The 7,315-nt window shown below is 55.4% G+C and overlaps 1 pseudogene; it reads right to left on the bottom strand.

The window, feature by feature from the left end:
- Positions 1 to 4,194: 4,194 nt before the first annotated feature.
- LOC128850620 (olfactory receptor 14A16-like) lies at positions 4,195 to 4,747 on the bottom strand (annotated as a pseudogene).
- Positions 4,748 to 7,315: the final 2,568 nt, after the last annotated feature.

Raw genomic sequence — 7,315 nt, 5'->3', positions numbered from 1 at the left:
GACAATCCAGCCCCAGGGAACTTACATCGGTCAGCCAAGATTCAGGGTCCATCAGGACCACCTCCATGACGTTTCTTCCCCTCTGCCTTGAGAGGAAGTCATCTGCTGCCAAGTTCTCAATGGCCTCGAGGAGAACCTCTGTCGGCTGGAGGCATTCTCCAGGCACCTATGGGAGGGAAGAAGCATCACACAGAGCACCCTGATGGTGCTACTTGGCCAAGCAGTGCAAAGGGCTCTTCCAAGAGATGCCCGGCAGCAGAGACCACAGGGAAGCACAGGTTGAAGTTTCTGCAGGGCAGAAGATGAGAGCAGAAGGTCCTCAGGGCAGCAGGAGGAAGGTTGGTCTCGTGGACACCAACTATTGGCCCTACAGGACACCAGGGCTTGCTGGTGGCCAGGAGGACTGGAGCTGCTGCTGGGACACTGGGGTGCTGCCCATGGATTATCCCTTGTTAGGGCCTGCAGGAACATTCTCCCCAGAGACAGTGAGGCCAAACCAACCCCACGGGTTCTACTCACAGAGTCCTCACTGTTATTCCATGGAAGAGAGTCCAAGGAGCTACTCCCTCTGCTGTTCTTGAGCCCCGATGGCAACGAGGTGCTCCCGGAATCCTGTCCTGCTTGGAGCTCTGGGTCCTCTGCATCCCCCTCTGGTGGCATCTCATCTGCAGAGATGAGAACAAACACAGATGAGTTGGTGGGACACAGCATCCTCGCCAACAAGCTTCCAAGATGGGGAGAAGGACTTTAAGTACAGCATGGCTGAGGACGGAGGCCAAAAGACCTTGGGGATCAAGTCCAGCCGTACCAATCCACTACTAAACCAGATCCCTGAGCACTTCATCTCCCCAGCTTCTAAACCCCTCCAGGGATGATGAATCCACCACCTCCCTGGGAGCCATTCAGGTGCCTGAGAGACTTTTTGGTGAAGAAATATCTACTGATGTCCCATCTGAACCTGCCCTGATGCACCTTGAGGCCATCCCCTCTTGTCCTATCACTTGGGCCAAGAGACCAACAGCCAACCCTCCACAACCTCCTTTCAGGCAGTTGTAGACAGTGATGAGGTCTTCTCTCAGCCTCGTTTTCTCCAGGTTGAACAACCCCAGGTCCCTCGTAAGACTTGTTCTCCAAGCCCCAATCCTTCCCAACTCTCACTCACCGGGCTGCAGTTGCCAGATTGTGGTCACCTCATAAGGCTCCAGCCTGGAGTTTCTCTCCTGGAGCTCTGCCACCTCCTCCCAGGCCAATATGGGTCCACTGGGGGCTCTTTCTGCCATCCTGAGGGATGAAAGAATTTGGGGATGGGGAGAGATGAGCTTAAGGGAGATGCCTCAGCACCGTGGGGCCGCTGTGGTGTGAGAGAAAGACGTGGTGTGAGCTTGGAGGCTCATCCAAGGCTTCGTGCTCCTTTCCAGTCACTGTCTGGTCAGGAACTGCCCCGCTGTGGCTGCGCCGGCTGGACCTCACGCCGTGGTGGGTTGTGAGGTCACAATGGTTCCAGCACCACCACTGCTGGGGCTGGGGGGGGGGGTGGAGCCTCCACTGCGAGGGGGTGGGAGACGGGTCACCATCACCCATGGTGGCTTTTGGACTGTCCCCATCTGCCCCGGTGTCCCCTCAGCTGTGTCCTCGTCCCCAAGCCCTGTGTCCCCAGCACGGTCCCAGCACCTCCCTAGGAGACCCCTGCCTCACACTTGGGGCTGAAATCATCATTTCTCGGGTTCTAACCTGTCTTTGATTACCCAGAGCCTCTTTTAGGCTCCATAGTCTCATTTTGAAGGTCCAAACCCCCAATTTGTCTTGGCAGAAAGCTCCTTTTTAGCTTTTTAGCCTCCCTGCGCTCCGGGCCAATCGCGGGGGGTGGGAGCCTCTGTTTAGGTCTCAAAGCCTCGGGTTTAGGGTACAGTTGTAGTTTCCTCTCATTGGCTGCTCCTATCCCTCCTGCCTGGAGACTTTCCTCACAGGAGGCGTTTCTCTGCCCGAGCCTTTCACCGCTCTCAGGCCCCGTCGCGGCCTCTGGGCACTGCCCTGCACAAACCTGCCTGTTCGCAGGGCGCTGCCGGGGCGCGTGGTCCTACACCTGCGTTGGGTGACCTTCCGTCAGTCCACACATCTTTGCCAGTGACAGTCTCCTTCCCTTCCTCCTGACCCATGAGCTGGGAGAAGGTGGGATGGCAACAGGCTTTCAGACTTTGTTTCTCACAAGCAGAACCTTTTTAACAGGCAATAAATTAAACGGCCTTCGGCAACTCCCCACGTCTGTGCCAGTGCCAGTGACGGTCCCTGACCTCCTTCGCTCTCCCTCGGCCCATGAGCTCTTCTGGTTCACTCTCTCCCTCTGTCCCGTTGGTTCCGGGCAGGGAGGGAGCAGCTGGGGGGGGTCCGTCTGCTGGACAAGGTTAACCCACCACAGGACACATCAGGGCTGCTGTGTCCAGGACGGGGCTCCCAGCACAAGGAAGACCCTGCCCAGCCTGGAGCGAGTCCTGCCCAGCCCAGAAGGATGGTTGGGCCTGGAGCACATTATGGACAAGGAGAGGCTGAGAGAGATGGGCTTTGAGAAACCTTTCAGGGGGAAACACTGAGCAAGGCCCCAGGGCAGCTGGGGGATCCCAATCCATGGACGTTCTCCGTGTTGGATGAGACAAGGCCATGAGCCCCTGATGTGTTTGGAGCTGTGTGAGAAAGGGTTTGGCTGAGAGCCCAGCAGTGGCGAGAGCTGTGGGACTGCGGTGCGAGAAATGTCAGTAGGAAATGGGTTCCCTTTTTATTGATAACAGTGGTGGAGTTGGGTATCAGTGATCAAAGGAGGAGGACAGAGGTGACCATGCAGTAAAAGTCCCTCTTCAGGCATGGGATGTTCAGCCACATATGGAAATGTCTGGGTCATGGGACCCATCTGGGATGGTTTCCCTGGAGCAGCTTTCTCACAGTCTCCAGAGAACACAGCGCAGACCGGGTCCGTCTCTTTTGCACCGTTGGTCCTTGATTCCTTCACCATCCCAGCTGGCTCTGCACCGTGAGCACCTGCTGGGTGCCCTCACCTGCACACTCACAGCTCGGCTCCACGCTGGTGTTTTCCTCTCCTGGGCTCTTTCCAGCCCAGCCTCTCCCCACCTGCCCTGTCCTCTCCAACAGCCCAGAGCAATGAAGCAGCCCAGTCTGGGCTGGCCCCATGGCACTGCCCATCCAATGGGGCTGCAGAGCTCTGGCCGTTCACCCACAGCCACAGCCCCTCGGAAGGGCACAGCAGCTCCCAAGAGGCAGAGAGGGCTCTCACGCTGCCCATCAGCCCCAGGGCTGCTGCTTGCAAGAAGGACTAAAGGAAGCGCAGGCCAGGCACTCCCAGGCTCTCCTGCACTCACATTGTAGGTTTTCCTCAGCCTCAGCTGCATTTGACCTCTTCTCTGCCCCCACTGCCCAGGACAGCACGAGCGCCCTGGGCCTCCTCAGGCAGCTCCCACATCTCTCTGGTCTCCCTTCCCTCTGCCTGCTGGTTCCCCACTCACTCCCACGGCGCTTCAGAATTCTTGTTTGGTTGACACCCGTATTGAGGATTTACTTTAGGGGGACATCACCTTTGCAGGTATTTCACCTTTGGAGTCTCCATCCACTCCCAGCCCAGGGCAGATTATGAGTCCCCATCCTCTCCTCACCCCTCCAAATTCATTTCTGAGAGAGACTTGTATGCGCCACCAGTCCTGTCGTACGTGAAGTACCTGAAGGAGGTAATTGGGAGCCCATATGCAAACTCCACTGCCACTGGACACCAGGAAGAGAGTCTTGAAATACAGAGCTTTGGTTCAGTGGAACCCAATGGTACCATGAGCTTAAACCCAATCACAGGGAGAACACACGGAGAAAAGTTTCTTTTTGGAAAAAAAAAAACCAACAAACAAACAAAAACCCAAAAAAACCCCTAGTTATTGGCATTTATTGGCACCACATTTGGAGGGGAAAATCTCAACCTTCAAGCACCACAGCTGGGAGATGCCCTTTTATTGACGAGCTCTGATTGGACAGGCCACATCTGACACAACTCTATGGAAGGGTCAGACGTTACCTGAACAAACTTCAAGACAAGTAGCATAAACCCAGAAGATTATCTCTGAGTAGGGATATCACAAAGGAAACCAGCAGACTCCTGGCCTGAGATCAACTTTGGGAAATGCGTCGATAAGGGCAGGCAGGTTATTGTCGGTGAAACAGCGTCCTTTGGGGCAGTTTGCCTAAGGCATCCTTGAACTCCTGATTCCTTAAGCTGGAGATGAGGGGGTTCACTGCCAGAGGCACCACTGCATACAGAAATGACAGCACAAGGTCCAGGGATGGGCAGGAGGTGGATGGAGGTTTCAAGTAGGCAATCAGACCAGTGCTGACAATCAGGGAGGCCACAGCCAGGTGAGGGAGGCACGTGGAAAAGGCTTTGTGCTGTCCCTGCTCAGAGGGGATCCTCAGCACCGCCCTGAAGATCTGCATGTAGGACACCACAATGAAAACAAAACAGAAAAGATAAATAGAAACCAACCACAAGAAGCCCAACCTCCCTCAAGTAGGAGTGTGAGCAGGAGAGCTTGAGGATCTGTGGGATTTCACAGAAGAACTGGTCCACAGCATTGCCCTGGCAGAGGGGCAGGGAAAATGTATTGGCCGTGTGCAGCAGAGCAGTGAGAAACCCAGCGCCCCAGGCAGCTGCTGCCATGTGGACACAAGCTCTGCTGCCCAGGAGGGTCCCGTAGTGCAGGGGTTTGCAGATGGCAACGTAGCGGTCGTAGGACATGACCGTGAGGAAAAAAAACTCTGCTATAGCACAGGAAAAGAAAAAAAAACATCTGTGTTGCACATCCCAAGTAGGAAATGGCCCTTGTGTTCAAGAGGGAATTGGCCATGGATTTGGGGACAATGGTGGAGATGGATCCCAGGTCAAGAATAGAGAGGTTGAGGAGGAAGAAGTACATGAGTGTGTGGAGGTGGTTGTCACAGGCGATGGTAGTGATGATGAGGCCGTTGCCCAGGAGGGCAGCCAGGTAGATGCCCAGGAAGAGCCAGAAGTGCAAGAGCTGCAGCTCCCGTGTTTCTGCAGATGCCAGGAGGAGGAACTGTGTGATGGAGCTGCTGTTGGATATCTGCTGCCTCTGGGCATGGGGCACTGTCAGAAGGGAAAGGGCAGGGACAAGTTAGGGGAGACTTATCTGAGACAAATCAAAGTCATTTCTCATTCCCCCCTCCTGCTGCTCACACCCTGTCCCTTTTCTCACAGCCTTTCCTCCAGCTCCGTGCCTGGAGCCCTGCTTGGTGCCGGCTGAATGAGCCGGGAGGAGCAGGGCCTCTGCCCGCTGGCTGCCAGGACTCAGCCCTGCTCTGCAGCAGGGGGTGATGGGGACGGTGGGGACAGGGGACACTGCTGGTGTTTCAGCTTTGTCCTGGGGAACTGCTTCTGGTGCAGAAGGGCCTGTCAGCATCTGCACTGCCAGGGATGAGGAGCTGAGAGGGCAGAAGGCAGGCTGAGAGGTTTGGGTTTATACAGCTCCTTCTGCCACCCTGGGCAGTGTTCTTGGATGTCAGAACCCCTCAGCGTCTCTGCTGCACTCAGGGAGAGCAGAAGGAGTCCTGCAAGGCGAGAGCATTGCCTGTGGCTCAGTGCAGAGGGAGGGGAGCTGCTCTGTCCCTCTCTCTTGTTCCTGCTGCCCTGGACTTGCACCTTTCTGAGATGGGGGAGGATCACACTCCAGTGTTACCCTGAAAAGCCACCAGGCCCTGCTGAGAGCAGAGGGATCCACCTCACACCACTTAATGTCTCACCATTTCCTAAGGTCTCAGCACCCACTTTCAGCTCACGACGTGCACGGCTCATTTTACAAACCCAGCAATATTTTCCCTCTCATTACATCGCTGCAATTCGCCATGGCGCTTTCACGTAACACAGGAGGTAAATTCACCGTCCCAGAACTTTTGTGGTTTAACTTTCCTCTCATTCCCTGATCCTATCCCTGCTGCCTGCAGATTATTCTCCTTGGAACTGTTTCCCTGTCCCACATCTTTTCCGGGCTCAAAGTTCCCATCCCAACCTCTGTGCACTCCCCTACACAAACCTCTCTGCTTTCAGGGCTCTGCCTGGGTGCGGGTTCCTATTCGGAGGTTCTAAAGAACAACCTGGTGGGTCCAGGAGACCTGAAGCTGCTGCTCTTCAGAGGCAGAGGAGTGCCTCAAGGTGCTTTAGGAGGCTCCTCTCAGACCCGTTGGTCGCTCACGGTTACAGCTCAGGAGTCTCAGGACAGTTACAGCGGTCACTCACAGTTACAGCTCAGGAGTCAGTGATTTGTTCAAGCATAAGGGCCTCTTCTTCCATTTCTCTCCCCAAATTACCCAGGAGTAGAAAACTGAAAAGACAGACTCAGGAAACCTCCTTATCTTCAATGTAATCCCTTCCTTTTCCTTTCCCTTGAAAAGTCCCCTCAGAATCCTCCTGGGGTGATTTGGAGTTGGGAGCAGCCCTGATCCACGCAGCAATCCCTGGACAGCAAAAAAGACCCTCTCCTGCCAGGAGGTGCTTCTTGCAGCCACAGCTTCTCCCTGCAGCACAGCGGGGATCTCCCCGGGCAGGCTGAGCGCTGACTGCGGGAGGTGGCAGAGTCTCTTCCAGCACACAGACCCCTATGGTGCAGGGACCCTGCTCTGAAGGAGAGCCCGGGGCACCCCTGGCTGCACCCCCTGCCTTCACAGCCCTTCCAAGTGCCTCACAAGAGCCCCCTCCTCACAGATCCCATCAGCTGGGGGCTGTGCCAGCTTGAGGAGAGCCCACAGGATCTACACCTGCATTGCCTGCACCCAGACTCGCTGTGTCCAGGACTGCAGAGATTTCTCCTCCGGTCAGCTCTCAGTCATCCTCCCACTCCCAACCACCTTTAAGCTCTCTCTGCCTTGCTCATCTCTCCGAGAAACCCCGGCAGAGCCCTCAGCCCTGCTGGGCTTTGCAGAGTTCGTGGGCAGAGCATGAGCTCCCTCCGTGCCAGGAGCCCAGCCCAGCTCAGCAGCAAAGGAGCAGCCCAGGGCATTGTAATGACCCCTCTGGTGGGTTTGATGCCAAGTCCATGAACCTCAGACCCTGTTTCTACTTTCTAATTTTTTTCTTTTCTGCCTTCTTTCTTTATTTTCTATTATCTTTTTTCTCCCCCCCCACCTGGCTTTTTTTTCCCTGTTTTGGTTTGCTAGATATTTCAATATTTCACGCTCTGCAGCCGTTCACTGCAACGGTCTCAGGTAAATCTACCTGTTTGCCGGCTTAGTGGGCATTTGAGATTGAAAGGTCTCA

This window comes from Cuculus canorus, unplaced genomic scaffold (genome assembly GCF_017976375.1).
Source record: "Cuculus canorus isolate bCucCan1 unplaced genomic scaffold, bCucCan1.pri scaffold_121_arrow_ctg1, whole genome shotgun sequence".
NCBI classification, from domain to species: domain Eukaryota; kingdom Metazoa; phylum Chordata; class Aves; order Cuculiformes; family Cuculidae; genus Cuculus; species Cuculus canorus.
The sequence above is the reverse complement of the archived record's forward strand: the minus strand, read 5'-3'. Positions and strand labels throughout refer to the sequence as shown.